The 23,890-nt window shown below is 41.8% G+C and overlaps 1 protein-coding gene across 17 annotated transcripts in view; it reads left to right on the top strand.

Annotated features, from left to right (window-relative positions):
• The window catches only part of RBFOX1 (RNA binding fox-1 homolog 1), a 1,530,248-nt gene that overhangs the window by 909,229 nt on the left and 597,129 nt on the right, over window positions 1-23,890 (top strand). Inside the window, exon 1 of one of the 17 annotated variants that reach the window (XM_042971129.1) lies at window positions 4,894-5,023. The exons of the other annotated variants lie outside the window; for them this stretch is intronic. The gene's annotated coding sequence lies outside the window, so the exon portion shown is untranslated. Of the gene's footprint in view, window positions 1-4,893; window positions 5,024-23,890 lie in introns of those variants that run through there. 17 annotated transcript variants of the gene reach the window in all.

Raw genomic sequence — 23,890 nt, 5'->3', positions numbered from 1 at the left:
TGTCACAGATTAGTTGGCCATACGTTTGTGGGACCATTTCTGGGTTCTCTGTTCTGTTCCATTGATCTGAGTGTCTGTTTTTGTGCCAGTACCATACTGTCTTGATGATTATAGCTTTGTAATACAGCTTGAAGTCCGGGATTGTGATGCCTCCTGCTTTGGTTTTCTTTTTCAAGAGCGCTTTGGATATTTGGGGTCTTTTCTGGTTCCATACAAATTTTAGGATTGTTTGTTGTAGTTCTGTGAAGAATGCTGGTTTTATTTTGATAGGGATTGCATTGAGTATGTAGATTGCTTTGGGTATTATTGACATTTTAACAATATTTGTTCTTCCTATCCAGGAGCATGAAATATTTTTCCATTTTTTGGTGTCTTCTTCAATTTCTTTCCTAAGCATTCTATAGTTTTCAGGGTATAGATTTTTTACCTCTTTGGTTAGATTTATTCCTAGGTATTTTATGGTTTTTGGTGCAATTGTAAATGGGATTGATTCCTTGGTTTCTCTTTCTGTTGCTTCATTGCTGGTGTATAGGAATGCAACCGATTTCTGTGCATTGATTTTATATCCTGCCACATTGCTGAATTCATGGATCAGTTCTAGCAGTTTTTTGGTGGAATCTTTTCGGTTTTCTATATAGAGAGAGTATTGTGTCATCTGCGAAGGGTGAAAGTTTGACCTCCTCCTGGTCAATTTGGATGCCTTGTATTTCTTTGTGTTGTCTGATTGCTGAGGCAAAGACTTCTAATACTATGTTGAATGATAGTGGTGAGAGTGGACATCCGTGTCTTGTTCCTGACCTTAGGGGAAAAGCTCTCAGTTTTTCTGCATTGAGGATGACATTTGTGTTGGCTCTGTCATATATGGCTTTTATGATCTCGAGGTATGATCTTTCTATCCCTACTTTCTTGAGGGTTTTTATCAAGAAAGGATGCTGTATTTTGTCAAATGCTTACTCTGCATCTATTGAGAAGATCATGTGGTTCTTGTTCTTTCTTTTATTGATGTGATGAATCACACTGATTGATTTGCAGATATTAAACCAGCCCTGCATCCCAGTTGTAAATCCCACTTGGTCATGGTGAATAATTTTTTTTTAATGTTTTGTTGGATCTGGTTGGCTAAGATCTTGTTGAGGGTTTTTGCATCCATGTTCATCAGGGAAATTGGTCTCTAGCTTTCCTTTTCAGTGGGGTGTTTGTCTGGTTTTGGAATCAAGGTAATGGTGGCTTCATAGAGTTTGGAAGTTTCCTTCCATTTCTAGTTTTTGGAACAGCTTCAAGAGAATAGGTGTTAACTCTTCCTTAAATGTTTGGTAGAATTCCCCTGGAAAGCCATCTGGCCCTGGACTCTTGTTTTTTGGGAGATTTTTGATTGCAAATTCGATTTCTTTACTGGTTATGGGTTCTGTTCAAATTTTCTGTTTCTTCCTGTTTGAATTTTTGTAGTTCCTATGTTTCTAGGAATTTTTCCACTTCTTCCAGATTGCCCTTTTTATTGGTGTATAATTGCTCATAATATTCTTTTATTATTGTTTTTGTTTCTGCTGGGTTGGTTGTGATCTCTCTTCTTTCATTCTTGATTTTATTTATTTGGGTCCTTTCCTTTGTCTTTCTGATCCAACAGGCTAGTGGTTTTGTTAATTCTTTCAAAGAACCAGCTTCTGCTTTCATTGATCTGGTTTTTTGTTTGTTTGTTTGTTTGTTTGTTTCAATAGCATTGATTTCTGCTCTAATCTTTATTATTTCCTATCTTCTGCTGGTTTTGGGTTTTATTTGCTGTTCTTTTTCCAGCTGTTGAAGGTGTAAGGTTAAGTTGTGTATCTGAGACCTTTCTTCCTTCTTTAGGAAGGTCTGGATTGCTATATACTTCCCTCTTATGACCACCTTTGCTGCATCCCAGAGTGGTGTTATCATTTTCATTGGCTTCCAGGTACTTTTTAATTTCCTCTCTTCTTGGTTAGCCCATTCATTTTTATTAGGATGTTCTTGAGTCTCCAAGTATTTGCTGTCTTTCCAAATTTTTTCTTGTGGTTGATTTCGAGTTTCATAGTGTTGTGGTCTAAAAATATGCCCAGTATGATCTCAGTCTTTTTTGTACTTGTTGAGGGCTGATTTGTGTCCCAGTATGTGATCTATTCTGAAGAACGTTCCATGTGCACTGGAGAAGAGTGTATATTCCACTGCTTTAGGATGAAATGTCCTGAATATATCTGTTAAGTCCATCTGGTCCAGTGTGTCCTTCAAAGCCATTGTTTCCATGTTGATTTTCTGTTTAGATGATCTGTCCATTGTTGTAAGTGGGGTGTTGAAGTCCCCTACTATTATGGTATTATGATCAATGAGTTTCTTTACGTTTGTGATTAATGGATTTATCTATTTGGGTGTTCCACATTTGGAGCATAGATGTTTACAATTGTTAGGTCTTCTTGGTGGATAGACCCCTTAATTATGATATAATGCCCCTCTTCATCTCTTGTTACAGTCTTTATTTTAAAGTCTAGACTGTCTGATCTGAGTATGGCTACGGTGGCTTTCTTTTGTCAACCATTAGCATGATAGATGGTTCTCCATCCCCTCACATTCAATCTGAAGGTGTCTTTAGGTCTCAGGAGGGTCTCTTATAAACAGCATATAGATGGATCTTGTTTTCTTATCCATTCTGTTACCTCATGTCTTTCGATTGGAGCATTCAGTCCATTGACATTTTGAGTGAGTACTGAAAGATACAAGTTTATTGCCATTATGTTTCTTGTAGAGTTGGAGTTTCTGGTGTTGTTCTCTGGTCCTTTCTAGTCTTTGTTGCTTTTGGTGTTTTTTTTTTTTTTTTCATCTTTTCTCCTCTCAGAGTGTCCCCCTGAAATTTCTTGCAGTGCTGGTTTAGTGGTCATGAACTCCTTTAATTTTTGTTTGGGAAACTTTTAATCTCTCCTTGTATTTTGCATGACAGCCTTGCTGGATAAAGAATTCTTGGCTGCATATTTTTCTGATTCAGCACATTGAATATATCCTGCCACTCCTTTCTGGCCTTCCAAGTTTCTGTGGATAGGTCTGCTGCAAACCTGATCTGTCTTCTTGTGTAGGTTAAGGACTTTTATTCCCTTGCTGCTTTCATGATTCTCTCCTTGCCTGAGTATTTTGTGAATTTGACTATGATATGCCTTGTTGGTGGTCGGTTTTTGTTGAATCTTATGGGAGTCCTCTGTGCTTCCTTGATTGTGAAGTCTCTGTCTTTCCCCAGGTTAGGAAAGTTTTCCACTATGATTTGCTCAAATAAACCTTCTACCACTTTTTCTCTCTCTTCATCTTCTGGGACCCCTATGATTCTGATGTTGTTCCTTTTAAATGAGTCATTGATTTCTCTAATTCTTGTTTTTTAATTTTTTTAAATGCTTTTATTTATTTTTGAGACAGAGAGTGACAGAGCATGAGCAGGGGAGGGGCAGAAAGAGAGGGAGACACAGAATCTGAAGCAGGATCCAGGCTCCGAGCTGTCAGCACAGAGCCCAACGCAGGGCTCGAACTCACAGACTGTGAGATCATGACCTGAACTGAAGTCAGATGCCCAACTGACTGAGCCACCCAGGTGCCCCTCTCTAATTCTTAAATAGTGCTCTTTTGCCTTAGTCTCCCTCTTTTTTCCTGCTTCATTATTCTCCATAAGTTTGACCTCTATTTTGCTATTTTGCCTCTTTCGTCCTTGCCACCGTGGCATCCATTCAAGATTGCAGCTCAGTTATAGCATTTTTTATTTCATCCTGACTACTTTTTACTTCTTTTATCTCTGCAAAGAGGGATTCTAATCTATTTTCAACCACAGCTAGTATTCTTACTATCGTGATTCTAAATTCTGGTTAAGACATCTTTCTTGTATCTGTGTTGATTAAGTCACTGGCTCTTTATTTTGGGGTGAATTCATTTGTTTTATTATTTTGAAGGGAGAAAAGGAATTGATAAGGTAAAAAAATTAAAATTAAAAAAATTGAAAACCACACACACACACAAATCGAATAAATGATGCTAGAGTCTAGGTGTGTTTTGGTCTGGTTATTGAAAGGAGCTTGATAGATTAGAGTGAAAAGGGGGGAAAAAGGAAAACGTTTGAAAATTTTAGAAAATGAATACAATGAAGTAGAATAAAATTAAATGGTGGAAGTAAAATAGAATTTGAAAAATTTACAAAAAAGTAAAAACATATAGTAGGAAAAAAGTAAAAATAGTTTTAATAAATATTGAAAATAAAAATAAACTTTTTCTCTTTCTGTATTCATGAAAAAGAAAAGAAATGAAAAAGAAAACCAAAAAAAAAAGAAAATTGAATGGACAGGTCAGTGAACAGATTAAATTACGATTGAAATTACATCTGTTTCCCCTAGAAGTCAAACTATGAAGCCCTTCATAGTCTGTAAAGTAAGCAGGTGCAGAGACTTGTGGTGTTCCTGAACAGCGAGATTGGCCCAGTTGGGCAGGGCTTAGTGTAATGGCTCCATTCTCCAGTAGGTGGTGCTGCTTAGCTTACTGGGGTGGATTGTTGTGGTGTTTGTAGGTGTGTATGTGCATGCATGGGAGCAGTGAAAATGGGGTCACCCAGCTACCCAGTGTCTAGTATGGGAGCCCTTTCCTCTCCCCGGCCAGCAATCACGCTCGTGTCCTTTGTCTCCGGCTTCCTCCACTCCCGCTTTTACACTGTCCGTGACCAAGCCGTCAGGTTGCCGGGCGGCACCTCCCTCCTGAGTTTTATCTCCGTTGCGGCTGTGTTTCCCGACCCCTCACTTCGGAGGGACCACGGCTTGGACCCGCTCAGATCCTCTGCGGGAGGGTCTCCCCGAACAATGTCCGGGGTGCCGGCCTCACCCGGGAACATTCGCAGGACTCTGCTGCTGCCATCGCCAGAGACTGCGGCTGGGCGCCAGCCCGCCCCAGAGAAGGTTCACGTGATCGTGTAGCAGCAGCGTTGGAGGGATCATGCAAAATCACAACACGCATCCGGCACCAGGCTTCGCCCTTCCCACCAGAGCACCGCCAGGTATGGAGGCGAGGAGTTTCAGACTCTGCGCTCCCCGTTTACAGAGTCTTAACGGAATTTAAACCCTCTCTTTCTCCTCTCTCCCTTTTTAGTTGAGTCCCTGTGGCTGTTTCCACTTTTCCACTTTCTCTCCGGGTGCTTTGGAGTGGGTGCTTTTTCCTAACTTTCCCCGCATCTCTGTCCTCTCTCCACAAGCGAAATACAGCTCCCTGCCCTCCGCACCTTCGCAACTTCTGTCCCCCAGTTCACCTCTCTTTGCTGCTTACCTGCTGAGTTCTGTGGTTCAGGTTGTGCATATTGTTGTGTTAATCCTCAGATCAGTGTTCTAGGTGTGCAGGATGGTTTAGTATTGATCTGGCTATATTTCATGGATGTGAGATGCAAAGAAAACTTCCATCCTATTTCACCATCTTCTATTATCCCCATTCTAAAGATGAGCAAACAAAAGCCAGAGAGATGGGATAAATTGCTTAAGGTCATATTCTTAGAAGGAGCAGAGACGTTTTCAAACTCAGGTTCGCCGGACCCCAAAGGTGTTCTTAGTTCACCGCACAACCCCTCTCTCTATGAGCTTATGAGGTTTAATTGAAATGTTACTGTTCATTTTCTTTCTTCATAGCCCAAGTGCCCCATCAGGGCAGAAATTATGCTTCACTCATTAGAACTGTAGTGAAGCCCCTGGTATAAAATTCAACTCATACTTATTGGGCATCTGTGATGAGCCAGGCAGTACAGTAGGTTCCAGATGGGGCCATACTCACGTACAGCTGACATTTAGCAGAGGAAAGTAGAAAGCAAATATAGTTACGTGGTCAGAAGGAGAAAACAAATGCTTACCAGGTACTTACTGTGTGCCAACAACTTCCTCGGTGTTCTTTATGTATGAGTTCACTTAATTCATGAGATGGGTGCTGATCTCACCATTTCTATTTACACCCAAGGAAGCAGAAAGGAAGAGATGTTGAATATCTGGCTCCAAAGTTCACATAGCCAGAAAGTCCCAGATGTGGGGCTTGGACCCCACACTCTGGATCTCGAGTATTTACTCTTGGCACAAAATAAATACAGCCAGGACAGGGGCAAGATGAGCAGTGGTGTGCTCTTGCTGGAGGTGATATTTCATCTGCGACATGAAAATAAGAAGGAATCCCACTTAACAAGTAGGGGAAAGAGAAATGCGAGCAAAGAGACCCACCTGTGCAAAGGCACTGAGGTGGGAGAGATCTTGATAGTTCAAAGAAAAGAACTGGCAATGGGAAGCTGCAGAAGGAAGGGGCTAGTGATCTTCAGGAAATGAATGAGAGGTTTTTGGGCCACAGAAGGGAGACTTCTTGGTGCTAAAGGGATAGAGATCTATTTTTTGCCCATCTTTCCATACATTTTCTTTAGAAGATACTTTCCTTTTTCATGCTTTCTTTCATGTACATGTGGATATGAGCCAATCAAACTGGAGCCCAAATAATGACGGTCAGCATGGATGTTTCCCCAGCATGCACAGGGACACCTCTGACTGGGTTATCTTCCTTCTCCTAGAACAGAGATGGGTGTTACCTGCTCTATGATGACGACTGCATATACAGTCAGCACAATAGCATCACTTACCAATCACTGTATTCTTTTCTACTTGGCTGCAGCAGAGTCTCAACGTCCTTTCTCAAGACAATATTGTAGGCTGCCATTTTTATTCATCCAAAGATGAAAGGGAGTTAACAACAGGTAAGACTCACTGCTTCTGAAGGCCATGGGGGTGGTATCCGCCACTCTCCAGGGCGTGTAAAGGGCAGCCATTTTAGTTGCTCTCTCGTCATGACAATCATATCTTGGAGAAAGCTTTAGGAAGAGCATCATAAAAGCAGGCATTCCCTAACAGCGGGCTATGGCGTGACTTGCTAAGAATGTGCTCCTAATGCATTTTAATGACATGCTTTATAATATCTTATTAAAGATTGTAAGAGCATCTAATAATCATTTAATAAATATTAATGAAGCATTTACAAATTGCACCTTAATTTACAGCATTGGCACTCATATACTGCCCCAGATATTAGCACATGGAGGCATGGTGCTCCAACAGAGACTACCATGGAGAGCCTAGTTCTGTGACATTGGGCCATCCTGCTACCATAAGTGATTTTTAAAAATAATAATTCTTGGAGAGCAGTTCAGTGCAATGAAGCTTGATACCCAAAGCAGTTTAGCAATTATTATTCTGTTTGGGGAACATTAAAACATAATCTACCATGAATTTATAATCCATAGCTTTTCTCTCATGCCCTTTTTTTTTTAATAATAGGCGATAATTATAGGCCCTCGTGCAGAAACTCCTGTAGATGTTGGACAGTGCCCTGACCCTCCCTTGTTGTTAAGCCTTGTAGCCAGTGTTTTCAGGACTGGATGGTGCAATCGTCTCTCGATGGTGCTGGTTTTCAGCCTAGGGTCAGAGTTACACCTCACAGAAAGCCAAAGCTGGATGGGGACTTGGAAATCGCCCGGTCCACCTCCTTACTTTGTATGGGAGGAAACTGAAACCCTGAGAGGGGAGGGGCATTCTGAAGCCACACAGAGAACAGCAAGAATGGGGCCAGATTCCAGGGTGTTAGTTTTGCAGTCACATGCTTCCCAGGCTCGCGGCCAAGGAGAGGCAGGATGTATTGGGAAGATCTTGGATAGAAGATCCTCCTTCTCCCTGGAGGTGGTGGGGAGTCCTTGGGGTCAGCGCCAGGGTCTCTATGTCTCTGTTGTCCCAAATGGGCAGGCGCTCCTCCGCATTAAGAGGAGTTGGCCAGCAGATGGCGCTGCAGGGATTCAAACTGAGACACCCTGTCCGAAAGCAGCCCTGGGCAGGCTGGGATTCGCAAACCCCTGCAATCAGGAGTTGTTTGAGAAGAGCTGGGATCCATCCTGCACTACAGGGACCTGTAGGTATCCTCAGACTCCTGGGGGCCGCCCCAGCCTTGCTTGGGAGAGAAAGCCAGGTCTAGGGTGCGCTGGCACAGGCACTGGTGACCTGGGCACTCTGGGTCTTGGAGCAGATCCTGCACCAAGCCATAGACGTACAGAGAGGCCGATTGTGTGCAGACCGGGGTGCTTGCTATTTTGGCAACACCCGGCTGAAAGGGTGGAAGTGTCAGCCAGACGCCTCCTTCTGTGCTGGGTCTCCCTAAAACCCAGCTTCCTGGGATCACTACTCTAAGGAATACTAAGACCTCCTTAATAGGGAGGTAAAGCAAGGTGTTTCTCATTCCCCCTTCCTGACTTCCAGGCCTATTATTTGCTGCCAGGCCGTGTTCAATGTGTTTTAATTAATAATTTAATTTGTGTGCCATGACGAAATGGTTTTTGCAAAGGAGTTTGATTTACTTTTCAAAATTGTAGAATTGAATGAATGATGGACAGTTTAGGGCAGCACTTAATCACTGTTTTGATTACCCTTTCCTGTTCTTTCATCCTCCCCACACCCCCAACACATCTCCCATCTCCTCTCTGTCTCTGTCTTACACACACATGCGTGCACACATGCTCACACACGCACATGCACACACAGGTCTCACAGCAGCACTCACAGATCTCTTTCCTTACAGCTGCAGCATTTCTGCATAGAGTGCAGGGAGGAAGGAAGGACCTGCATCCCTGGGGCTAGAACAGGCCGATCTATCAAACAAATACAATGGCCATACTTCTCAGGTCCAATGGCCCCTTGTACCTACCCCAGTCCTGAGCCCCCACCTCCCTGTTGCCAGAGGGCACCGTGCCATCCTTTAAATCAGATTTAGACACAGTCTACATGTGGCTCCTGCTGTTCTGGACATTACAGTCTGCTTGTTGTGTCTTCTCATTGCAAGGGAAGGATTTGCATGAGAGCATGTGATACAGAGTCTGGCTGGGCCTGGCAGGCAGGCCGCAAAGGGTCAGCTGCTGCAGGCATCATTACCCCTGGGGTCTGAGTTAGTCCCCCTCCCCCCTGGAAAGAGCAGGGTTAGAGGTCTGGCCATCCTGCAACCACAGCCTGCATACTCCTGTTCCCTCCAGACAGCAGGACACTTGCTGAGAGCATAATGGTTGTTGGGGCCACCCCTTCCTGGCTCCTTTGTTCTAAACTCTTTTTATATCTTTGAGGGCTAGAGACAGTCAGCCTTCTTGCAAAGAGTGAGAGGTTCCTGAAGGCAGGAGAAATATCTGACTTAACTCTTTGGCACACAGTAGACACTCAAATATCTGGTCATCTAATAAACAAGGGAATGAACAGAGGGGATGGGTCATCTCTCTGGATAAGTTAATGGCCTCTGTTTTATTTAACAAGCCTTGTACAATACTGTCTGTATGCCAGAAACTGCTCAAAGTGCTTTTTACATATAAAGTCATAGATGCCTAATATAAACCTTGTAAGTTAGATGATACTAATATCCACCCCCGCTTTGTTTTAAAAGGGGGAGTAGAGGGGGCAGATGGGATAAGTAACTTGCCCAAGGCCAGGCAACTAGTAAGTGGCCAGACTCAAACCCAAGCAGTCTGGCTCTAGAATTTCTGCTATAAATCTCTTTGCTCTACTTCCTCTTATCCTTAGTTTTATTCTCCTCTGACCAAGACCAACATTCTTAGATAAACCTAGCCAGGGAGCAAGCATGTGTGGAATTTAATCCCTGAAGCCCATTTTGCAGAATTCCACTCTCAGAAGACATGGCAAAGAAAGGTTTCTCGATGGACAAAGTGTCAAATTATTTGACATCACCAGGAAAAAACTGATAGATTGCTTTCCCTTCACCTCTGTAACATATAGATGGCATGTTTTGGTGTTCAAGAAGCAGAAAAAGGAAGAAGGGAGGGAGAGAAGGAGGAAAGAGAGAAAGCACGCTTTATTTAATCTCCAGCACAGAAATGGTGTCCGCAGCCCTGAGAAACATGGGTGTTCATCCGCCTGTTGCTTGGCATAGTTTCACTGCCTAGAAGCCTGCAGAAATATTGGAAGTCAAGATCCAATATAATAATTGGCTTACAGATTTGAAGAAGGATGGACAGACTTTCCCATTTCCAAGATTCATTAGCCCAGCTCCCCCTCTAATAGACAGGGCTGGCTGTATGTGTAAGCCATTATCTAATCAAATTGGCACTCTGCTTTAGCTCTGACTGGGTGTAAATGGACAGCTGCAAGACTGCGATGCATCAGCTGGGGCTGCAGTTGGATGGATCAGGTGGAATCTTTCTCACTGATGCTTGATCATCATAAGTTCTTCATTCAATCCTAGTAAGGAGCTCCCCCCCAACTTTAAAAAATTCAATCAAACATTATTGTGATTTCTACTTATGAAAGACCCCTGAAGGATGTTCATGTGCTCCTGCACTTCTTTGAATATGCGAACCAGCTGTGAATTATCCTTCAGCTTGATATACCTAGAAAATTTCATAGGAGTGTAGAACATGGTGATATCAGTATGGAAAACTTAGCCAGAAGTTTATGATCAACAAAGAAGGCAGCATGGCAGAAGGTCATAAGAGAAAATGCTAGTATCAGATCTGAGTATGGATCCCAGCTCTGCCCCTTAGCTATATGCTATGCCTCGGTTTCCTCACTTACAGGTTTAAAGGACCACATCAGTGAGCATACTGTGTGGAAGCCCAGTCTTCCCATGAACGTAACTAAGCGTTGCTAGGAATGTCAACGTAAAACAGAAAAATCTAAAAACAAAATCTGATCAAAAAGAGCCAGAAAGGGATTGGCAATCTTTTGGGGGCTGATAGAAGAAAGTTGGTATATCACGTGGAAGAAACAGAACTTTCCATTGGTTCATTTACTCTTGTCTTCTCTGTCAAGAGAAATCCTTTTCATTCAGGATGGTATGAACCTTGGTAGGGGCAAATGAGTCAGTATTGCTGAAGCAACCGTAGGACAGTGGTGGATCTAGATAAACTTAAATGTTTTACCTAGACTAATAATCCCAAAACAATAGCATAACTTGGATACAGGTCATTAAATAGCATTGAGAATGTGTGGCAAAAAGCAGAGGGCTATGAGATTGGACATGAGAAACCATCAGATATCCTTGAAATTTTCAAAATTAATGGAAGGAAGCTGGTGAGCCCTAGAAAGTGTAAGCTGGTACTAACTTTCTCATAAATCTCATAAATCTGTACTCAGATCTGGAGAAGCTTATGAGAAGCATGGTTTGTGAGTGTATCAAATAGGATTTGATACGTGTGAATTTCAACAAGACAGTCAACAAGGACACCTTAGTTGTGATGCCTCAAGGACACACCAGATGTGATCCCTTTGAGGCCAAGTGGAAGAAGATGGAATGGATATTCAGAAAATTAGGTGGAGAATAAATTCCTGACAGATGGATAACAAAGAGTCATGATATCAGGAGTGTTGGTGGTGGTTTGGATTGGAGTGACCCCCAAGAGCTTTTTCTCAGGTCTTCCCAGGTGGCCTTTTTTCTAAATGTCTGCATGAAGATAAAGAGGGCTGTTCTCCAGTTGTGGGGATAGTACGATGTGGAGCACCTCTGTACATTGAGGTCGTGACTTTCCCACCCATTTTACAGGTGAAAAAATAAGGCATAGGAAGTGTATTTATTTCCTAAGGCTGCCATAACAAACTACCACAAACTGGGTGACCGCAAACAACAGAAATTTTTCCTTTCACATTTCTGGAGGCCAGAAGTCTGAAATCAAGGTGTTGGCAAGGGCAGCTCCCTCTGAAGGCTCCAGGGGAAGATCCTCCCTGCTTCCTTCCAGTTTCTGGTAGCTCCTGGTGGTCCTTGACTGTGGCCCGTCTCTCCATTCTCTGCCTCTGTTGTTTCATGGCCTCTTCTTGTTGGGTCTGCGTGTGTCCTTTTTCCATCTGTCATATGGATGCTGTCATGCATCCAGGACCCACCCTCATTTCACTATGATTTCATTTATATCCTTGCCCTAATCATATCTGCAAGGACCCAGTAAGGTCACATTCTGAGGTTCTGGGTGGACATGAATTTGCGGGGGACATTGTTTAACCCAGTGCAGGCAGTTATGGGGTGTATTCATGGTCCAACATTTACATGGCAGATCCAGAAATTGAACTCACCTCTGTCTGACTCATTTCTCCTCATATTCTTAGAGGAAATGATCGGTAGAGAGAAAGGACTCAACTCGGTGTCCTTCGAGGAAGAGCTGAAGAAATGTGGGTATTTATCTTGAAAAAGAGAATACTTGAGGAAGGTGATTATAGGCATGGAGCAGAGTGGCGTCCCCCGAAGGGGAATCTTTTTGGTGTAGCTTGGTTGGGCTGGGAGAAGAAACCTCACTCGGTTTATGGCCTGCCTCAGCACTGGAGCCAGGGTGGTGCACCGGGTACAAATTGCATGGAGAGGAAATAAATGGCAGTTGTGCTCTGAGAATGTGGCCCACAGCTTCAAAGGCAGAGAGGCAAGAAGACCTAGTGGTCAATGGTCAGCCAGGACTCCAACCCCAGCTCTGCCATCCACCTGCTGTGTCAGCTTGGACGGGTTGTTTAATGTCTCTGAGCCACAACCTAGGGATAAAAATAATATCAGCCTCATCAAGCATACACGATGATTCACTGTGATGAGACATTGCATATAAAGACCTTAGTTCAGTGGACCCCACAATGCCAGTACTTAATGGATGCTGATTATCATGGTAACTTAAATGCTCTCCTTTCCTGTGCTGCCGAACAGCATCCCATGTTTCACCCGCTGCCCAGAGAAGCCGGACAGCTTGTTTCCTGTCTGGCCATGGTGGTCCCTGTTTGCCTGCCCGATACCCACAGAACCCTAGCGCCTCACCCATGGTGACCTGTAGTTCATTGCCTTCTCATTAGTGTAATTACAGAGGCTTTCCTCTTTTCCTGCAGCACTGCCAGTGGCTGCGAAGGAAGGTTTGAGCCAAGTTGACTGGACGGGCTTCCTCATTATTTAAGGCACTCATTATTGAGGTTAGGATGGCTCCCCAGCTCTGCTCAATCTGGTGAAGGAAACCAGCTCTCTTTTGCTTCTGTCTTCTGGGGCTGTCGGCAAGCTCTGGATGGCTTATAGGGTCTCCTCCTGTTCTCCTTAGAATTGGATGGTTTCGTGTTTTTTTTTTTTTTAAATCAGTCCTAATTTCTTTTTTTAAAGAAAAGATTCAAACCCACAGTCATGAGCAAATGACAAATTGCCCAACTCCTGACTGGGAACGCCACTCTTCCAGAGCCTTTTTTTTTTTTTTTTTTTTTTTTTTTTTTTTTTAAATATTTGGTCTGCTAGACAAGCATTGGTTCTCCCCTCTCCAAGCTTTCTCATAATTCTCTGCTGGAATTAGAGATAATATTCTTTAATAATCACAGGTTGTTCACTGGTAAGCAGGTCTATCCTGGACTTTTACCCGCCATTTTGGTGGTGGTGAGAGTTTCCTTTCGTGCTCTATGAGGGAGCCTGGCCTGGGTCCACGTGAATTGCAAATGCTTTTGATGTCCCCAGATGCAAGCATAGCCCCATACTAAACCTTCTCTGATGTCCGAAGTCTCCAAGTGTTACGACTGAGAGTATGCCCTCCCTTTGTGGAAGGAGGCACTTGGCCTGTGTGAGACCTGCTTCAGTTAGGAAGGGAATGTGAGTCAGCAGAAATCACATGGGGTGGCCAAAATTCAGGTCAGCAAAGAGAGCAAAAGTACCTACTGTGCACAGATTGTGCACTGTCCCTGCTTTAGGGACCCCTGTCTTCTCCTCCTCTCCTGAAGGCTGGGGTGAGGGGGAGTGAGCCTGCTCTGGGAGCCTTTTGGTGTCTACCATTTGTGAAGACACAGGAGTGCAGCTGTTTGAGAACAGAGCTGCCCCCAACTCACCTGACTTCAGACCATCTCTAGATTTAATATGCATATGAGTCACCTGGGGTCTTGGAAAACACAGATTCTAATTCAATTGGTCTGGGTGGGGTCTGAGATAAGCATTTCTAATGATGTTTCAGATGGTGCCAATGTTGCTGGGCCACAGACCTCACTTTGAGTATCCAGGTCCTGTCGGACAATCAGGGGAAATCCGTACCTGGGATTCTGCACTTTGCATTTCCTTCCTTGCCCACAATTGCCCATTCAGCTGTGGAGCCAGCCCATTTATCCTAGTTAAAGGGGTCTCCTGCTCGTTGTGATTATTCCTCATGATACTGATTACGTTATACACTTAAATTAAATAAAATGCACCCTATTGAATGCACGGCACACAAAAAGAATATTTATTTGAATATTAAGTACAGATAAGACTTCCCCTGGGATTATTTCACAGCGCATTTGCAGAATTTAATTGCAAGGTTTCCCCACTCAGGTTCTTTCAGAATGCTACTTGTGAAAATATTTTCTTTCCAAAGGTAAAGCTGTGCTGGTTTATTATTATTATTATTATTATTATTATTATTATTTTAAATCTGAAGAGCTGTCTGAGCTCAGTCATTACTTCCAGTGTCTAATTAATACTGATGATGACAAAGCAAACAGCCAGATGACCTAGATTTTCCTTTTAAATTGCCTGCAGTTTACATGAATGCCTCTTCATTGTTTCAGAACTTTTGTGAACCTAATTCTTCCTGTAAAGATTCTTTAAGTGTAAGGGTTACAAGGGCTCATTTTTCATGAAGCATATATCTTCCAGTGCTCCTTCCATTAAGCTTTCCAGGAAGAGTCTCTCACTCTCTTGCTCGCTCGCTCTCTCTCTCTCTCTCTCTCTCTCTCTCACACACACACACACACACACACACACACACACACACACACACACACACACAGCAATGATAACAACCACCACCCAGGCAACCCTTTCAGACAACTGAACTGGAAAATTAGAAGATGAATACTTCTCAAGCTTCTTCAGCTACAGGATTGTTCCCATTTCTTAAATGATGACATTTTGTAAAGTCACAGAAATCAGGAATGGTGAAGACCTTTTACAGCTATGTAAAGATTTCTTTAGATGCAGATAACAGCATAGCTTAGAAAGCCAGCCTGGGGATGTTCACCTGGGCTGCCTTCGACTGGAAAGTCATTTATGTCCTTATTTCCTTGTCTGGAAAATTGGTCCAATGGGACTTAGTTCACTTTGCTTTTTCGCTTTTTTTTTTTTTTTTTTTTTTGCTGCTAGTACAGTGGTTGTTACATGATTTATTTCTGTTGACATACTCTGCGATCTGTGGATGTGAACTTTTAATGTCACAGCACAAAACTTCTGGAAGCATCAGCCACTTTTCAAATCCTTGGTTTTCTGTCACTATGGTATTGTCCACCTGACATCTAAGCATGTAGCTGGGTAGACCCAGGACATTGTCAGCCTATAAAAAAGAATAAATAACAACAGCAGCATCCAATAGACTTTGGATTATGTTCATTGTCTTTACAATGAAAAGGCACTTACTTATCTGGTGCTTTCTGTGTGTGAGGCACCATCTGATTGCATTGCAGATGGTAACTCATTTAAACCTTTCTTTGACCCCATCGGGGTGTATGGACAGTTCCAGGTGAGGAATTTGTCCAAGGTCCCTAAACTAATAAGTAGCTGGGTGGATATTTGACCCTTGGAAATCTGGCTGTTAGAGTTTATCCTCTTAACCACTGCATTTAAGATGCCTTCCAAACGTCTCTCAATTAACATGATCAGGATGACTGCCCAGATAAGGCCAGTGGCCTGTGTGTCTCTGCTGAATCTATTTAATTGGAATGCAGATTATAAAATTATCAACTTGTGATAAAATTATCATTAAAGCTTTGCAACGTCTAACCAGAACAAAAAAAAAATCCAGTTGAAATATCTTTACTTGAAAATGTCTTGAGAACATATATCCATCCTGACCAGGCAGAGATGCGTGAACGGTATGTAAATCACCCACCTGGTGTGTCCAGTTCTTTCCCACCTCTGAATGTCGGTGGGGGAGGGGTGGGGGGAAGGGAATGACAAGAAATCTATGTTAAGATCTCCTACTCCATAATCAGAGTTTTCTGGCTATAGGGTAAGGATGGTCCTAGGAGACTGGTCCGGGGAAGTATGCCAAGCCCTTTTAGTTCCTCAGGAAATTTTGGTGAGTGTTGTTTGAATTTTCTTGGCCTGAGCAAGAGGTTGGGGAGGGCTTTGTCGGGGATGGGGGGGAGGGGACAATTATAACCCTTGATTATGAAGGAAAGGAATGATGATTACTTCTGCATCTGAAACAAACAGAAATCATCTTCCTAATAACCACAATTGTTTCCTCCCTGCCTCCACTGCCTCGGTTCACAAAATACCTTATTAAATCTGGAGAATAAAAATGTGCCTGGGGTAATGGTTTATTATTAGAATAAATAATAGGCTATATGTTTCCCCCCACCTTGCGACTTATCAGATGCAAAGACATTTTCTGGGTTCACTTGGAAACGTGTGTGCATGTGTCCGAGCAGCCTGGCTCTTCATGGCCAGGGGTCTGCCCTGTCACTTCAAGGCCAGCATCAAGCCTGAAATTAACAACTCCAAGAGACTGCATCCTTGCAGAGAGCAGATGGATGGGGAAAGCTGAAAGGGATCCTTGCCAGGTGCTGCTTGTGGCTGACACTTCTAGCTTGGCGTTTGTCCATTGAATCTGTCTGCCTGGATAGCTTTGTCTTGGACCTGGGGGCCTTGGGCTGTTGCTAATGGGGTATTTAACAAGTGGGTGCATGGTAGAGGAGGTGTGAAAAACATTTCTTCCTAAAGAAAACAGCTGTTTAAAACCTGTTATTTGAGGCTCACTCAAGTTCTGTGGGCATCCTGACCTCTGGCCTCCTTTAATCAGATAACCAACACTTGAATCTCCCCAGTGACTTACATCTGGAGCAGTGACTCTCAATAGAAGTACCAATATTATCAGTTGATACAGTTTCACAAGGAACAGCAGGAGAAGTACTCACTAAATGTGTAGTGCCTGCATGAACCATACCAGAGGTCATTGAAGTGTTAGAAACACTCAGTATTTTCAGATTCCAGGACATTGCTCAATAAATTATCCCACACATCGTTCGCCATCAATTAAATATGTTACAACTTTCATTCTTTGGGTTCATATGCTCAAGTTTATATATAACTGCAAACCCATTATTTTTTTCCCAATTAGCACTTAGTCTTGCCAAGTTCATTTCTCCTGTCCCCTCCACTCCCAACGTCTGCCCTCCAAAGCTGGTGTCTTTACGAGAAGACAAGATTTAAGGAACAAATTCTGTTCTCTCCAAGGTTGAAATGAAATTGTCGGGGGGAAAGATGAGTGGATTCCCCAGGTTGTTCTCTCAAATGCATTTCTTCATTTATTCAGCACAAGCCAGAATCGAGTTAATTAATCATGGCTGACTTGACTCATTGTTGTGACTTTTCGTTTTCATTTTTTTTTCAATTGATTATTCCTCACTTCCTTTCCTGAGTCCTAAGCAATTACTACGCTCACATACTCTTTCTTCTCCCTTATACTAACCCCCCCAAACAAACAAACAAACAAACCAGCTATAACAAGTGATAGGAACTGTATTTGCATATCTGGCATAAATGGTACTGTTTGCTTAGAATCGGAGGAAACACTTCCTTGTAGGACACATTTGGAAAGAGCAATGGGCTTCATCACAACCAGTGTGATGGGCCCCCTTATATTCAGGGATTGAGGTCTTCCTGAACTTAGATCTCTAATAAGCATTTCATCTACGAACTCAGAAGCATAGTAGGCAGACCAACCTTTTTATTTTATTTTTTTACTTTTTCACTGAAGAGATTGCAAGCTAAATTACATAATGTCCCTGACAAAATCGAGTTGAACTTTCCTAAATTTTTTTAATGTTTATTTATTTTTAAGAGAGAGCATGAGCAGGAGAGGGGGAGAAAGAGAGGGAGACACAGAATCCAAAGCAGGCTCCAGGCTCTGAGCTGTCAGCACAGACCCAACAGGGGGCTTAAATTCACAAGCCTCGAGATCATGATCTGAGCTGAAATTGGATGCTTAACCAACGGAGCCACCCAGGCGCCCCGGAGTTGAACTTTTCTTAAGATAGTCACCCTGGGTTTACCCTTTTGGTGTCTTGGGGAGGTATTTATAGTTATACAGCTACCATTAAGTAGCTACTTATGTACCTACCCATTAAGTACCTACTATGTGCCAGGCCAGGCCTGTGCTTGATGCCCTATATACAATGTCTTATTTAATCATTACAATACTCCTATAATTCAGCTTTTAAAGATTATATTATTATGACTGCTGTCCATTTGAATGTAGAAAAACAGTGGGCACTCATTATCAGAAATAATAGAACCCAAGATTATAGGAAATGGCCTTTCTACTTACTCCCTGTCTTCATTATTATTCTCATTCCCATAACCTCATTTTTGTACTTTTGTTTGCAATTTGGTGTTTATCATTTCAGATTTTTTCCATGTATCCATTAATGGATGTTTGTGTATGTATATATATGCACAGCTTTTTAAACACAAATTGGATCACATTTTAAAAACTGATTCGACTTGCTTTGTTGTGTTCATTCTATCATGGACACTGTTTCATATCTGTGAATGTCTAGTGAATCCATAGTATTCCATAGTATAGATCAAGGGTTGGCAAGTTGTGCCCACAAGCCAGATGCAGCCCACAGCATGTTTCTGAAAATAAAGTTTTATTGGAACACTGCTGAAGCCATTTATTGACACATTGTTTTTGCTGCTTTCTAAACACAAGGGCAGAGCTGACTCTCTAGTCCTCAAAGCCAAACATATTTATTATTTGTCTCTCTTTTTAAATTTATTGTCAAGTTAACTAACACACACATGTTAGCTAAGTATATTCTTGGCTTTAGGTGTAGATTCCCGTGATTCATTACTTACATACAGCACCCAGTGCTCATCCCAAAAAGTGCCCTCCTCAGTGCCCATCGCTGTCTTCCCCCACCCCCAACAACCCTCAGATTGTTCCCTGTATTTAAGGGTCTCTTATGGTTTGCCTCCCCTCCTGTTTTTAACTATTTGGCTCTTAGAGAAAAAGTTCGCCCACTTCTGTTATAGATGCACCACAGTGTACTTAACCATGTTAGTACTGAGGGACACTGATATGCTTCCATGTTGCAGGTCTATGTTATGAGAAGTCATGCCCTTCCCTCCCCATTCCTCCTTCCATACTGTTGCAGAAGCTCCTAGCCGAGGAATCTTTGAGAAAAAGGATATGCATTCTGTGCTACAATAGTCACCAACTGCAGCAGGTGCATATCTAATCCACAGGCACCTCTTCACCCACTCATCTCACAAGGATAACAGTCAAACCTTCGAAAATTTCAAGGTAGCTCTCACCTGTATATATTCATATATATGTATACATTTATACACATATACATAGACATACATGTACTTCTATGTGTACATATATATGCTTTCTTTTATTAAGAAAAGGAATCTGAGACTCAAAAGTGTCAGTCCTTCAGCCAAACTCACACAGCCTATGGGAAGCAAAGCCAAGATTTAACCCAAGTCATTTGGCCTAATGCTCCTTCTGAAAACCCCTTGGCCTTCACACTAATTCTTAACAGCAGTGACTAGTATTTGTTGAATGATTCAAATGTGCCAAGTGCTTTGCTTAGTACGTTACCTGGATTATCTTATTTTGTGCTCATAAGAAAATTAGACACTAGGTGGGCACCATGTTTTCCCCATTATACAGTTGGGGAAATTGAGAACAGAGAGATGCTATAATGTGGCTGATGTTACATAGACGACATGCCATGATTGGATTCAGGCAGTCTGTTTCCTGAGCCTCTGGTCTCCATTGGGGAAGAAACTCATCCTGCAAAATGATCTGGTGGACTGTTACCAGAGAAATCTGATTTGGTGGAAAGCATTCCAGTCTAAACCCATTCAACCAAGAAGCAAAGTACAGATCTATGCATGTATGGAACCAGATAACACAGTCATTTCATGTTTTGTGTTAGACAGCCGCAAGCATGTAAACAGTATCATGTCAGTCAGAGCAGCAGAAGGGCACTTGCTAAGGACAAATGAGGTGCACACTGGGAGTGGGTTAAAAATGTGGGTTTCGTTGGTTTCCTTACTATTGGGAGCTGTGCACTGTGCTGATTCAGAGAAGGGCTTGAGTCAAGCCATCTGGATGGCAGTTCCAATACTCACCAATACTTCCTAGATTTATGACTTCAGAAAGTCACTCTACCTCTTTGTGCCTCAGTTTCCCCACCTATAAAATGTAGCTGAGAATCCTGCCTACTCATGAAGTGGTGAGCATTAACCGAGATCCTCCTAAAAAGTCGTATTTACAACACATTTTTTAGCATGTCATAAACATCTGATAAATTTGAACCACTGTTAATGTAAAATTTATTTTACTATAGATAATTAAAATAATTATTTTCCTATCAGCATAGTTAATATGAGCAAAATATAAAGGTTTTGTGATACTAATGAACCTTCCTTACCCCCACACTCCAATCCAGTGTTCTCTCTTACTCTGTTCTGCCTTCAGCTGTGCTCTTTGCGATATCACCTTCCCAACTCCTTGGGTAGGTCAGGCCTCCTCAACTCTTATTCATCCTATAAGGGTCAGAGCAAGGGCTCTTTCTCTGAAAACACCTGACATTTTCCTCAACTACTTTCCCCACACAGCAGCCTGGCTTGGTGCCTCTCCTTTGGGTGTCTGTGGGATCCTGTGTTGTCCCTCTCTCTCACACTGTGACCTGGCACTCTAGTCTTCATTTTATTCCTCTTTCTCTCTTTGGGATGTTTTTTTTAGGAAATTCACTGTCTACCATTTATATCTGTATCCCCTCCCATTACACAGTGCTAGTCACATAGTAGGACCTCATAGTACACAAACCAGATGTATACGATCATCCTGAAATGCATTATGGGAAAGGCAAAATGTAACATTCACCCTATGTACTTGGAAGCATGCCTTTATAGGGAATGCCATCTTTTTTCAGGAGAATTTATAATGACTAGGAGCATGAAGAATTTGAGAAATGTGTGTAGGTACCAACTGATTTGATGTATTGATTTCTATGTTGCTAGACTTCTTTCGTGCTCTTCTTCTGAATAATCACAATTGCCCTGAAAACTGGAATTTCTAGCATTATATTATTTCATACAAGAAAGCTTGCACATCTGTTTATCCATTAATTTATTGTGTGTCTTCTTATTTCTTTGAACTCATACTTTTCCCAATTTAAGTTAACCTCGTTAATTTTCTCTTTTGCTTGACTCTTCCGCCATATTGAATTACTTGTACTTCATAATCTCACTGGGATTTCCACACATTCTTTTCTATCCTTGAAAGAATTGTTTTTATCCTTTCTCTGGATACGTTTTCCGAAAACAACAACAACAACAACAAAACAAACAAAAACAATAACATCTTTTTTAATTCTCTAAAACAAGCTTGTTGCCCCTCCTAGGTGCTAGGGGCATATATTCTACTTCATTGTAGCTAATGTTCTCTGTATTGTAATTTTCAATTTGCTCATGTTTTTCCCCACTTAGTGAGCTCCAGAAGTCTTTTTTTTACTATTGCATTCTCAGTACCTAGAACAGTGTCTGATATCTAGAATGTGGATATGTATGAATGAATGCATTTGTTGTTGAATACATGGAGGAATGGATAGATGGACAAACAAAAGAAATGAATAGATTCCAAAGATTGTTCTGGTCCCTAGGCAAAGAAAGCCAAATAAGATTCAGTCCTTTCCCTTATAGAACCAGTCTGATGTGTGGGAGGGGAAACCACACTAGTAATAGGGTCAAGATAAAGTGGGAAGAAGTGATAAGAGAGAACTCAAAGTCAGGAAAAGATGAAAAGGGCTGAGTCTGAGAAAGATTCTTTGGCCTGGTTGGCTAGATGAAGATAGGAGATGGGAGAAGATGAATCCCTGCTATTAAACATCCTGTTCAACCAGGAGAGCAAAGGGTCTCATGCTGAAGTTTATTGCTTCAGTTTCTAACCTTTCATAAGTGCTTACTTGGCAGCCGTATCGAGAGTGGTATTTGATTCTCTGGAAACATCTTAAAGGAGCAGCACCAGACCTCCCACTTTCCCTTTTTTCATTTAGGCTATAAAATATATTGGTTCTGTGCATTACTGCCATGAGAGGAAAAAAAAATATTGCATGTTAGTTTCCAAATGAAATGACATTTAGTGAAGTGTACAGTTAAGATATTTTTCAAGGTTGGCTTTTAAAGAGTGCACTGGAAGAGTCTTTCTTCATAACAGATGATAAGAATTTACAGGTGCCTTTTATTCTCTAGCCCTCTCTCATAATGGTTATGGGGAAAAAATTTAAGAGCCTCATTAGGTCTAGCAATAACTAGTGAGCCTTCAGAGCATCATTACACCCTGCTCAGAGTGCTGCGTGATGAGCACAGTTGCAACAGAGACACAGACCCATGATGGGACTCCGCCATCTTGCCTAACTGGCCTCTTACACTCTATTCACTTGGTGAAGAAGGGGCAGTGAGTGGCCACCTTACTCAGAAAATGTGGGTGTTACAGGGTTGACTTCCAACCAAAGAGGTCATGGCAAATGTAGTCTCCATCAGGAGCAGGTGGAGTGTGCTGGTGAGGACATCCAATTCACAAAATATTTATGGGATAGGTCAGGAACATGACCCAAAAAGGAGAAGCAGGATATTGCTACTAGAATATGGGCAAAACAATATGGGATGCCATACAGGAAAAGTTAAAATGAAACAAAACAAAACAAAAACTTAAAAACCATACGTCCACTATAGAAATTACTCAAAATGTCCTTTTTCATTATCTCCAAATCTCATTTTCCTTAATCTGCTTCATTTGAAGGACAACATAGCTATTTTCATGGCTACTGTTGAATTTTGCATTTGATATGCTCTGTAATAGGAACATTATAATATGGCATCCCTTTACATTATTTATGTCGGTAGGCTCCTTGTTTCTTTAAATGTCATTGTGCTTCTCTGTGTCTGACAAACCCTTCTGAGTTTTGAAGACAGATGTTAAACATATTCATCTTGGTATTAGATAAATCAGTTTATTAAATTAATTAAAATGAAAACTATCACTGTTACAATAACAATAAAAACACACATTTCTGCAAGCCACTGATACTTAAAATTTTTCTGATTATAAATGTCGTGCATGACATAAAGGATACTTTGGAAAGTACAGCGAACCATTAAGAAAAAAGTATCATCATCACTCTTGAATCCAATCTCCCATTTTGTTTTAGATTTAGATATGTGGTCTGTTTCAGCTAATTCTTGTATAAATAATGTGAGCTTTAGGTTGCAGTGTTTTATTTATGTACACAGACATTCAGTTAATGTAGCATCGTTTGTTTTGGTGTATATTGCTTTTTGTTGTTGTGTATTTTTCATTTTTGTTGTTGTTAAAATGGTTACTCTAAGGATTACAGTACAGACATACCACACTTCTCTAAGTGAACATGGAATCAATGTTTTACCGCTTCAACTGGAGTGTGGAAACTTGGTGAAAAAAATTTTTTAACGTTTTTATTCACTTTTGAGAGACAGAGCATGATCAGGGGAGGGGCAGAGAGAGGGAGACATAGACTCTGAAGCAGGCTCCAGGCTCTGAGCTGCCAGCACAGAGCCGGACGTGAGGCCGGAACCCATGAACCGTGAGCTCATGACCTGAGCCTAAGTCAGATGCTCAACTGATTAAGCCACCTAGGCACCCTCTTCAAAAAAAATTTTTTTTACTGTTTTTATTCGTGGAATGTAGGAACTTTACTGACATATGTGTCCTTTTACTCTTCTCTCTTTATGTTGGGTTTATGTTAGGTACACTGCAAATCGTGTTAGACAGTTTTCTAACTTTTCTGCTTCCAGTCATTACACATCTTTGAAAGGACTCAAGAGGAGTAGACTAGTCTATTGTGTT

The sequence above is a fragment of the Panthera tigris genome, chromosome E3, assembly GCF_018350195.1.
Source record: "Panthera tigris isolate Pti1 chromosome E3, P.tigris_Pti1_mat1.1, whole genome shotgun sequence".
NCBI classification, from domain to species: Eukaryota; Metazoa; Chordata; class Mammalia; order Carnivora; family Felidae; genus Panthera; species Panthera tigris.
This window is presented reverse-complemented; position numbering and strand designations above follow the sequence as displayed.